Source organism: Colossoma macropomum, unplaced genomic scaffold, assembly GCF_904425465.1.
Source record: "Colossoma macropomum unplaced genomic scaffold, Colossoma_macropomum, whole genome shotgun sequence".
Taxonomy (NCBI): Eukaryota; Metazoa; Chordata; class Actinopteri; order Characiformes; family Serrasalmidae; genus Colossoma; species Colossoma macropomum.
The window spans coordinates 2,860-15,840 of record NW_023495871.1 but is presented as its reverse complement, the minus strand read 5'-3'; positions in this window follow the sequence as shown (position 1 = coordinate 15,840).

The window sequence follows — 12,981 nt, the reverse complement described above, 5'->3', positions numbered from 1 at the left end:
TTGGACAGTCCCAAATAAAGTTACTTCACACTTGCCACTTGTCTCAGCCCCAATGTTACATCATGGAGAAAATTAAAGAGATTTTACTTCTGGAATCAGAGCTGCTTAAGAAGTTGGTGGTCACCTTTTAGCTCTGTAATACATTCATACATTCAAGCCTCAAGCCTGAAAAATGAATAAACACAGCCCTCTGTTTTGTCCGTTCATGTCTAGGGTTAGGGTGTCCCGATTTTTGTTGAGATGGATGGGTAGGGCGAAGTGTTAGGGCTACTTGGCCCTCCAAACGGAAGTTTTTCAGAGGCACACTCCAAACGGAGTGTTATCAGAAAAAAAGAAAAAACGGCAAGATGGCTGCACGAGTGACCAAAAAAACCCACAAATGTAAGTATTTTCTCTGTTAAAAATTACAACAACCATTGTATTATCTTGGTTTAATATCGTTTCAGTGTATTATGGTCGTTTTCTTCATAACAAGCATAAAAAATTGCTAATAGCATGCTAATGTTTCGTTAGCTAGCTAGCTAACTTTTGCGTTCCACTTTAAATAGTCCAGCAGTGTTTAATGTAACTGCTGCAACATTTAAGGTGGAACGGAAAATTCGAACAAGAAGCTGGCGAATAGCTGACTTCAGCTTCATATCACCAAAGAATTATGTGTGGGCGATAATAAATAATTGTCTTATGCTCCCTCTTTGAAAGCATATAATACCCTAAATGTAACTAAAGACCAGCAGTGAGGTTGCTGAACTTTACCCTCCTCTGCTATCACTGAAGACAGGCTGGGTCACCTACAGAGCACCGCTAGTAGCCTGTTAATGAAGCAAAGTTTTTTGTTTTTGTTTTGTTTTAATTTGAGGGTTGTTCCATTTCGTAGGGTAAGATTTCAACTACTACCCCTTGTAACTCAGTTGCAAGGGGTTAGGGTGACACTCGAAAACAAGGGGTAGGGGTAAAAAGAAGAAATGGTAGTAAGTCTTGTAAAATCACTCCCTCGTAATTTTGTTCTATAGAGCACCTTATTTGTGCATTACCAGACACACACATTGATAATAACTACAAACTCCCTCACAGTTTAATGAGGGGAGTTAATAACGGGGGTGTAATTTCATAATGTTGGGCTCCATAGGAGAGAGTTTTAATCTGTAATCATTTTCCACACACTGTCTATGCCTGTATTTAGTGCTCACTGTAATGAGGGATGAAAACTCACCCTCCATACTCTGCACACGTCACTCTCCATAAATCTGGCAATGCATTTTTATTAAAGTATTCAAAGTCCTGCTTACAGAAACTTCAGTGAGGCTCTCCTGCTCAGGAGTTGGTGAGCGAGTGCAGGGTTGTTTGGGGAAATTTCTGAGTAATTGTGTGACAAGTTAATGAAATAAACTGAAATTAAATAAAGAGTATATTTCAGAATTGTTTGATGTACCCCCAGTGTCATTGGCTGTACCCCTGAGAATAAGTGTACCCCACTTTAGCAACAGGAGCCCTACACTATTCTGACTTAAAAGTGTTTTTACCTCAGCTTAGTAGAACTGTCCTCCTCTCTGAATTTTATTGGAGGGTTTATTGACCGATCACTCTTCATGGACACACAGCTGGGTTCAGGGGAGTCTGGTCTTTTTCTCTGAATCAGACTAAAACATAACAAAAAGGGAAAACGATGTTACAGTCATACATTCAGAAAACACATTCTGGAATGTTAAAATTTGATTCTCTAGTAGGTAAATGTCATTGAAACCCTCTTTAATTCTATATGCTTATAAAGTTTAATCTAATATAGTGGTTCTCAAACCTTTACCAGTCCTGTACCCCCTCAGACATTAAACCTCCTGCTGTGACCTCCCCTGTCACTCCTTATACATACACACATGTACATACTGTCAGGATGTATAAGCAAGATATTTAGCCTTGTGCAGTCAGTCCACCTTAAAACATCAGACATGTTTATGATATGCAGACACATCACACCACATATCACCATAGAAACCTTCGATCTGTAAAAGGTGACTTTATGCTTACTGGAATTTAATGAAGAAATTATTTATTCCAATTAACTAGGCCCATTTCTCTTAGTCTATTCATTGTGAAATTCTTACACAATTCAAAGAGCAGCTGAGATTTCAAATTACTGCAATGGAAAAACAACAAAAATAGAAAATGAGTTGGTCCTGACTGCAATAGTATACTGAAAGTGAATTATATGATGTTAAGCCTGTAATATAGAATTGTCGCATAATTTCCAGTCAACAATAGCTTAGTGCCCTTGAGCAAGGCACCTAACCCCCAACTGCTCCCCGGGTGCTGCAGACAGGACTGCCCACCACTCCAGGCAAGTGTGCTCACTGCCCCTAGTGTATGTGCTCACTAGGGTGTATGTGGTGTTTCACTGCATGGATGGGTTAAATACAGAGGTGAAATTTCCCCGTTGTGGGACTAATAAAGGTCACTTAATCTTAATTTTAATCTTATAATGCTAAACCTTACATTTGCCCAAATATCAGCAGAAATCAGTATCCTAATTTGGAGGACATACACAAGTTCTTTCTTTTATGCTCTTTAGTATAGTACCACAAAGACAATAGTACCACCACTGTTTATGGATAAAGAGAAGAGGGTCTGGCTGTCTATTGGGGTGTAGTTTGTGTCAGGTTCAGCTGGTTGGTTCTGTCAGAGTTAGTATGAAAGAGACAACATACAGTGGAGGGTTTTAATGATAATTACTATGAACAGGAGCTTTACACAGATCACACCAAAGTGCCACGCTGCAAAATATATAAAACCATGTAGACGACCAGAATTCCCTGAATATGTATTTGTGTAATACTGAAAATTACAAGTTACAATGAAAGATATGTGTTTTCTTTTCCAGATTTACTTTGCTTGTTTCAGGAATGACAGGAGAGCTCATACAAACAGAGGGAAATATTTTGTATGTGCACTGCCATCTAAAAAGAAATGTTATGATAGGATGGTTGGAAATAAAGTAAATAATAATAATCACAAAAAACTCCTCCTCTTCTCCATCCTGATCTAACATGCGTAATGTGCTGAAGAACAAAAATCCCATTTTCTTCACACATTAATGCAGCTTCCACCATGACTGCTGAGGAATTTGATAGCAAAGATAAAATCAACAGACTTTCAAAACCAGAATGATGAATGCAATAAAGTCATGATTCATTTTGTTACTTGGTTCAGCCAAATATTTAAAACTCTTAATATGAGGACATTTTGAAATGTCTATGTGTCAGGTAACAACTCCCCCCCCGACTCGACTTGGAATCTCCCAGGGTCCGTCCACTGTCCTGCTCTCCCACATACTTGCAGCTCATTCTAAGCATGTTAAGACCACTACTTATACTTCTTTGTTTCCACTGTGTCTTTGCAAAGTCTCTGCATTCAGTACCTGATTCTGAGCCTGTTTCTTGTGTTTGGCTTTTCACTGGTTTTGACCCCTGCTACTTTCTTTGATTTTTGAGATGGATCTACCTCTCATTTTGCCTACAAGTGTTTTGACCTCTGCTTGCTGTGACTACAACAATTGGACAGTCTCTAATAAAGCTACTTCACACTTGCCACTTGTCTCAGCCCCAATGTTACATTATGGAGAAAATTAAAGAGATTTTACTTCTGGAATCAGAGCTGCTTAAGAAGTTGGTGGTCACTTTTCAGCTCTGTAATACATTCATACATTCAAGCCTCAAGCCTGAAAAATGAATGTGCTGGTCTTTTTGACAAAAGAAAAACAGGCCTGTGGCTTAAATTTAAAAAAATGCAAGAACACAGTATTGGTTAAAGAAATCACGTTTTTAACAGCTCAACTGCCACAATGCATATAACATTTAGTCCTATATAATCACTCCCTCGTAATGTTGCTCTATAGAACACCTTATTTGTGCATTACCAGACACACACATTGATAATAACTACAAACTCCCCACAGTTTAATGAGGGGAGTTAATAAGGGGGGTGTAAGTTCATAATGTTGGGCTCCATAGGAGAGAGTTTTAATCTGTAATCATTTTCCACACACTGTCTATGCCTGTATTTAGTGCTCACTGTAATGAGGGATGAGAACTCACCCTCCATACTCTGCACACTCTCCATAAATCTGGCAGTGCATTTTTATTAAAGTATTCAAAGTCCTGCTTACAGAAACTTCAGTGAGGCTCTCCTGCTCAGGAGTTGGTGAGCGAGTGCAGGGTTGTTTGGGGAAATTTCTGAGTAATTGTGTGACAAGTTAATGAAATAAACTGAAATTAAATAAAGAGTATATTTCAGAATTGTTTGATGTACCCCCAGTGTCATTGGCTGTACCCCTGAGAATAAGTGTACCCCACTTTAGCAACAGGAGCCCTACACTATTCTGACTTAAAAGTGTTTTTACCTCAGCTTAGCAGAACTGTCCTCCTCTCTGAATTTTATTGGAGGGTTTATTGACCGATCACTCTTCATGGACACACAGCTGGGTTCAGGGGAGTCTGGTCTTTTTCTCTGAATCAGACTAAAACATAACAAAAAGGGAAAACGATGTTACAGTCATACATTCAGAAAACACATTCTGGAATGTTAAAATTTGATTCTCTAGTAGGTAAATGTCATTGAAACCCTCTTTAATTCTATATGCTTATAAAGTTTAATCTAATATAGTGGTTCTCAAACCTTTACCAGTCCTGTACCCCCTCAGACATTAAACCTCCTGCTGTGACCTCCCCTGTCACTCCTTATACATACACACATGTACATACTGTCAGGATGTATAAGCAAGATATTTAGCCTTGTGCAGTCAGTCCACCTTAAAACATCAGACATGTTTATGATATGCAGACACATCACACCACATATCACCATAGAAACCTTCGATCTGTAAAAGGTGACTTTATGCTTACTGGAATTTAATGAAGAAATTATTTATTCCAATTAACTAGGCCCATTTCTCTTAGTCTATTCATTGTGAAATTCTTACACAATTCAAAGAGCAGCTGAGATTTCAAATTACTGCAATGGAAAAACAACAAAAATAGAAAATGAGTTGGTTTTTTTTTCCTGACTGCAATAGTATACTGAAAGTGAATTATATGATGTTAAGCCTGTAATATAGAATTGTCGCATAATTTCCAGTCAACAATAGCTTAGTGCCCTTGAGCAAGGCACCTAACCCCCAACTGCTCCCCGGGTGCTGCAGACAGGACTGCCCACCACTCCAGGCAAGTGTGCTCACTGCCCCTAGTGTATGTGCTCACTAGGGTGTATGTGGTGTTTCACTGCATGGATGGGTTAAATGCAGAGGTGAAATTTCCCCGTTGTGGGACTAATAAAGGTCACTTAATCTTAATTTTAATCTTATAATGCTAAACCTTACATTTGCCCAAATATCAGCAGAAATCAGTATCCTAATTTGGAGGACATACACAAGTTCTTTCTTTTATGCTCTTTAGTATAGTACCACAAAGACAATAGTACCACCACTGTTTATGGATAAAGAGAAGAGGGTCTGGCTGTCTATTGGGGTGTAGTTTGTGTCAGGTTCAGCTGGTTGGTTCTGTCAGAGTTAGTATGAAAGAGACAACATACAGTGGAGGGTTTTAATGATAATTACTATGAACAGGAGCTTTACACAGATCACACCAAAGTGCCACGCTGCAAAATATATAAAACCATGTAGACGACCAGAATTCCCTGAATATGTATTTGTGTAATACTGAAAATTACAAGTTACAATGAAAGATATGTGTTTTCTTTTCCAGATTTACTTTGCTTGTTTCAGGAATGACAGGAGAGCTCATACAAACAGAGGGAAATATTTTGTATGTGCACTGCCATCTAAAAAGAAATGTTATGATAGGATGGTTGGAAATAAAGTAAATAATAATAATCACAAAAAACTCCTCCTCTTCTCCATCCTGATCTAACATGCGTAATGTGCTGAAGAACAAAAATCCCATTTTCTTCACACATTAATGCAGCTTCCACCATGACTGCTGAGGAATTTGATAGCAAAGATAAAATCAACAGACTTTCAAAACCAGAATGATGAATGCAATAAAGTCATGATTCATTTTGTTACTTGGTTCAGCCAAATATTTAAAACTCTTAATATGAGGACATTTTGAAATGTCTATGTGTCAGGTAACAACTCCCCCCCCGACTCGACTTGGAATCTCCCAGGGTCCGTCCACTGTCCTGCTCTCCCACATACTTGCAGCTCATTCTAAGCATGTTAAGACCACTACTTATACTTCTTTGTTTCCACTGTGTCTTTGCAAAGTCTCTGCATTCAGTACCTGATTCTGAGCCTGTTTCTTGTGTTTGGCTTTTCACTGGTTTTGACCCCTGCTACTTTCTTTGATTTTTGAGATGGATCTACCTCTCATTTTGCCTACAAGTGTTTTGACCTCTGCTTGCTGTGACTACAACAATTGGACAGTCTCTAATAAAGCTACTTCACACTTGCCACTTGTCTCAGCCCCAATGTTACATTATGGAGAAAATTAAAGAGATTTTACTTCTGGAATCAGAGCTGCTTAAGAAGTTGGTGGTCACTTTTCAGCTCTGTAATACATTCATACATTCAAGCCTCAAGCCTGAAAAATGAATGTGCTGGTCTTTTTGACAAAAGAAAAACAGGCCTGTGGCTTAAATTTAAAAAAATGCAAGAACACAGTATTGGTTAAAGAAATCACGTTTTTAACAGCTCAACTGCCACAATGCATATAACATTTAGTCCTATATAATCACTCCCTCGTAATGTTGCTCTATAGAACACCTTATTTGTGCATTACCAGACACACACATTGATAATAACTACAAACTCCCCACAGTTTAATGAGGGGAGTTAATAACGGGGGTGTAAGTTCATAATGTTGGGCTCCATAGGAGAGAGTTTTAATCTGTAATCATTTTCCACACACTGTCTATGCCTGTATTTAGTGCTCACTGCAATGAGGGATGAGAACTCACCCTCCATACTCTGCACACTCTCCATAAATCTGGCAGTGCATTTTTATTAAAGTATTCAAAGTCCTGCTTACAGAAACTTCAGTGAGGCTCTCCTGCTCAGGAGTTGGTGAGCGAGTGCAGGGTTGTTTGGGGAAATTTCTGAGTAATTGTGTGACAAGTTAATGAAATAAACTGAAATTAAATAAAGAGTATATTTCAGAATTGTTTGATGTACCCCCAGTGTCATTGGCTGTACCCCTGAGAATAAGTGTACCCCACTTTAGCAACAGGAGCCCTACACTATTCTGACTTAAAAGTGTTTTTACCTCAGCTTAGTAGAACTGTCCTCCTCTCTGAATTTTATTGGAGGGTTTATTGACCGATCACTCTTCATGGACACACAGCTGGGTTCAGGGGAGTCTGGTCTTTTTCTCTGAATCAGACTAAAACATAACAAAAAGGGAAAACGATGTTACAGTCATACATTCAGAAAACACATTCTGGAATGTTAAAATTTGATTCTCTAGTAGGTAAATGTCATTGAAACCCTCTTTAATTCTATATGCTTATAAAGTTTAATCTAATATAGTGGTTCTCAAACCTTTACCAGTCCTGTACCCCCTCAGACATTAAACCTCCTGCTGTGACCTCCCCTGTCACTCCTTATACATACACACATGTACATACTGTCAGGATGTATAAGCAAGATATTTAGCCTTGTGCAGTCAGTCCACCTTAAAACATCAGACATGTTTATGATATGCAGACACATCACACCACATATCACCATAGAAACCTTCGATCTGTAAAAGGTGACTTTATGCTTACTGGAATTTAATGAAGAAATTATTTATTCCAATTAACTAGGCCCATTTCTCTTAGTCTATTCATTGTGAAATTCTTACACAATTCAAAGAGCAGCTGAGATTTCAAATTACTGCAATGGAAAAACAACAAAAATAGAAAATGAGTTGGTTTTTTTTTTTTCCTGACTGCAATAGTATACTGAAAGTGAATTATATGATGTTAGGCCTCTATTATAGACAAGGTTCACGCTGGAATTCTGCTCAGAGCACAGAGATGAGGAAGAGGAGTGAACTTTTTTCATCTGTAATCTAAAACAGCCACACAGACAGTGATCAGTATGATCACCAACATGCATGTGAGTGGTCAGCTGTAAAATGAACAGCATACAATGCTCACAGATGAGCCACCGATCACATACAGCACCTTCATCACTCACAAATTCACACCAGAAATCTGGCTTTGTCTTAAGATTAAACTCAGATTAGCTTGTAGAAGCTTCAGAAAGGATCTCTTGATAAAGAATTGGTGAGTGTAAATATCAAATGTTAGAATTTTTTACAAACCCCAGCATCATTTGGAGAACCCCTCTGAGAACATGTACAACAGTTCGGGAACCCCTGATATAATATGCAAAGACTCTTATTCTACATGCAGAGTTAAATCATGAAAAATAAACAAATGCATGCAGTAAAACAGTTTTCTGTTCTTTCATTGTTAATTTTGTTATTTATCAGAAAATTCAAGCCCCTTGATCAATTTACTCTTCAAGAAACCTGGAATCAGTGAAAAACCATCTAATTCTTCTGTTCCACATCATTCTTACCTGAGCTTAAAAGACTTGGTATACTTCCTGAAGCCTACTCCTTTGTCTATTGAGCAGTCACTCTTCATGGACACACAGCTGGGTTCAGGTGAGTCAGATCTCTGACCCTGAACCAGTCTAGAACACAACCAATATCAGACGTGATCCACAAATACTCCTGCATGTTGGTGTAGATGAGAACATACAGTCTTTACCCCAAATCCCATGATTCTCTCACCTCTCCGCTTTCTGTGAGTGCTGCTCCTCAGAGAAGCTCCTTTTGGAGGTCATGGCTCCTCCTTCAGATTAGACCTAATCCTGTAAACACACTCACAGAAGTGGTGAAGTCTACATGTTAACTTCATCTGAAAGCTGTTCTCTGAAATATAGTTCTGTCTCTGAGTTCCACAGTGATGTTCTGCTCTCTCTGTGTCTGAAATGTCTTTAATCATCAAGTCAGAAAGTAAATTAATCTTCAGTAATTACCTCTGAGCTTTTCTCTCTCTGTTTATGATCTTCTCTTCACAGAACAGACGCTGCTGAAGATTTCCATTACACTGTAAACCGGTTTGGATTGGATGAGTTCTGCACCAAAAGGAAGTACTGGAAGGTGTTTTACAGGGTGAAGAGAGTGCAGTGTTGTTTTACTGGACCAATCACAGCTCTTTCCTAAGCTACCTGTCTGAACAAGTGATTAGGAAACAAGCAAATACAAATAGTCAGAGTGAAAACTGGAAATTCAACTTGTAAAAGTACACTTGTGTGTAACAACGACTCACTTTTCTTCTATTTCACATACAAGTGCAAGTGTGCAGATTCTTCCAGAAGTGAGTTTCCTCTGTATGACCCACTGTTTTCAGTATTTTATTACACATGATTCACCTCCACTGTATCTATAATAAACTGACCCAGAGTGCATGATCTCCCACAGCACTCAGTTAAAGCAATCTAATCTAATATAATTACACAATATCTTTAAATTTCATTTAGAAACATTCTCTTCTTTGTTTCTGAATCTTGAACATGTATATAAAATGTGATGTCCATAAGAAATTGCCTGCCTACAGTGGCTGAGAAAGGCAAAACAAAATAACAAAACTACAAAAGTAAAAGCAAACAAATTTACAAGATGTGAAACACTTTTACCAATACCAAAACAGATTTACAAATGGTGAATCAGACGGAAAGGGTAGGCACATTAAACAGATAATACTTGTTGCTGACCTTTTGCATCTATCAAACTGTTTTGTGGGGGTAAAGTGAATGGAGTTTCTGAGGGTAATGTTAAATAATGTTCTATCCATTTTGTGGAACTCATTTTAGCCAGTTGGCCCACTTTTGTTTTTCTTGTGGGAAGTCTTTAGATTGTTTAAAAGAGCAGATGGAAGAAGATATAATGCATTATTGTATAGTCTCTTTTAATAAAGGTCATTCCTACGCTATGTTATGACTATGTTATCATTGACATGATCTCCTCTTTACACTAACATGGCAAAAGTCATGGGACAGGAACTAGTTTTGTGTAGGACCCCCTGTAGCCTGGTGAAGTGCAGCAGCTCAATGTGACATTGATTCCACAAGTGGACAGAAGACATCTGGAGGGATGTTGAGCCATGCCGTCTGGATAGCCATCCACAGCACTGTGGTGTTGTGGATGCAGAATCTCTGGTGCGAATGGACCTCTCCACCACATCCCATAAATGCTCGATTGGGGAAAATGTGCAGACATCATTCACCAGAACTCTCCAGAAAGCTCCTCAAACCAATTCTGGACAACTTGGGCTTGCTGGCATGATGCATTACCCTGCTGGAATATCCCATTATTGTGGGGTACATGAAGCCCATGAAGGGCTGCAAATGGTCACCAAGCAGAGAAAGAGTCAATGACATGTTCAGGCAAACCAGTGGACCCAACCAATCAGAACACACCCCACAGCAGTATGGAACCAAGACCAGCCTGCACAGTACATTGTTGACAACTGGGGTCCATGGCTTCATGGGGTCTGCGCCACAAACACACCAAACCAACAGCCCGAAACAACAGGTATTGTGACTCAGTGGACCACGCCACATGTTGTCAGTTCTCTAGTGTTCAGTTAGCAACCTTACAAGCCCAGGTAAGGCACTGTGTCGGGTTTTGTGGTGTTAACAGAGGCACTCCAGTGGGTCTTCTGGTCCCATCCTATGAAAGCTAAAGAATGCTACTGATGCGTGTGGGGCCTCCTGCATTGAATGTGGATGTGATTTCTGCCAGACTCGCTTGTCTGTTCACATGGAAAAATTTAGCCAGATGCCGCTGGTCACAATCATTAAGCAACCGTGGGCAGCCACTGCGCTGTTCACTGTGAGTGGTAATGTCTTCTATGATGTATTCCCGGTATACACACGATGCTGTGGATCAAGGAATGTTAAATGTCTGCACATCGTTGCAGACTACCATGCTTCGTTCGAACTCCAATAATTCATGTCAGCTTGCCAGTGTTCAACATCACTCACAAGATAACACCTCACAACTTACACAGGTGTCGAAGTTCCCAAGCCATCCCAAGGTAACACCACTTCATAATCAATTCATATACTGCTATCCCATGAATTTTGCCATGTCAGTGTACATGGTGTAAACATTAGCTTGTGATGTCTTAAAACTAAACTTCAATAGGCTGGACTGTACCTTAGAAAGGACTATTCCTCTACAAACACTGTCAGAAATGCTGTAAGGTTGGAGCTTTGTGGACCTGGACAGCTCTTTGGCTACTGAACGAAGTGGCAAGCACACAAGCAAAAGTACAATCTGTGAGTAAAGAGGGATGATGTTATGGTGTTAATCCAGGAGCTCAGTCCTCGTGGATGCGAGATGAGAGAACCCAGAAAGTTTATAAGGAGAACCTACCACTCAGTGGGGCCGAATTGTATGCGGCATGCTGATGGTTACGACAAACTCATACAATTCGGTTTGGCCCTTTCGGGATGCATAGATGGATTTTCACAGAAAGTACTGTGGCTTGTATGTGGACCAACAAATAACAATCTATCAGTTATCACTCACAATTCCCCTCTTGTGTGCAAAATCTTGGTGTTGTCTACATAAGAGAAGGGACCAATTGCGGCACAGAGAACAGCATTATGGCTGCAATTCAGTGTATGCTACGCCACCAACACCCTGACTACTACTCAGGAGTGTCTACCCATATGTATGGCTCATCCACCAACAATCAACGCATTCAGGGTGGTCCATATTTAGAAAGGGAAGGTACCTTAATGAGTTATTTCCATTTTCAAAATAAATGTGAGCCTATAGATTTTAACTATTTTTTGTGTCAGTTATAATCACATAGATTAACTGACATGAAACTCACTGTAAACAACCTAAATTCAATAGTTACATGTGTGAAAACACAACAGTTACGTTTGTTGTACAGTACATTTACCTCACCAAACATCCAAGAATACTTAGACTTTGTTATGGAGCACAGTCAACTACAGAAGCCAAAGAACTGGGAGTCTGCATCAGAACTGTACATATGTCTTAAAGAAATTGATCAGATATAATTGTTCTGATTACAGAAGGTAACTGAGTACATTTTTGAATTAACTTATGCTGTCCATGATTTAAGTTTTATTAGAAAAAAGCTCCCATATCTGACCTAAATTATCCCAGAAAAAATGAAGATTACAATAAATTGAGTAACAGTAATACATTGTATAAAGGTATTTATAATACTGTAAATATAGAACAAATATTTATCAGGAATTATTTAATGAAAATGTCACATGATTCTCTCACCTCTCAGCTTTCTGTGAGTGCTGCTCCTCAGAGAAGCTCCTTTTGGAGGTCATGGCTCCTCCTTCAGATTAGACCTAATCCTGTAAACACACACACAGAAGTAGTGAAGTCTACATGTTAACTTCATCTGAAAGCTGTTCTCTGAAATATAGTTCTGTCTCTGAGTTCCACAGTGATGTTCTGCTCTCTCTGTTTCTGAAATGTCTTTAATCGTCAAGTCAGAAAGTAAATTCTGTGTGTTGATCTTCAGTAATTACCTCTGAGCTTTTCTCTCTCTGTTTATGATCTTCTCTTCACAGAACAGACGCTGCTGAAGATTTCCATTACACTGTTAACCGGTTTGGATTGGATGAGTTCTGCACCAAAAGGAAGTACTGGAAGGTGTTTTACAGGGTGAAGAGGGTGCAGTGTTGTTTTACTGGACCAATCACAGCTCTCTCCTAAGCTACCTGTCTGAACAAGTGATTAGGAAACAAGCAAATCCAAACATATGTTCCGAGTGAAAACTGGAAATTCAACTTGTAAAAAGTTCACTTGTATGTAACGTCGACTCACTTTTCTTCTATTTCACACACAAGTGCAAGTGTGCAGATTCTTCCAGAAGTGAGTTTCCTCTATATGACCCACTGTTTTCAGTATTTTATTA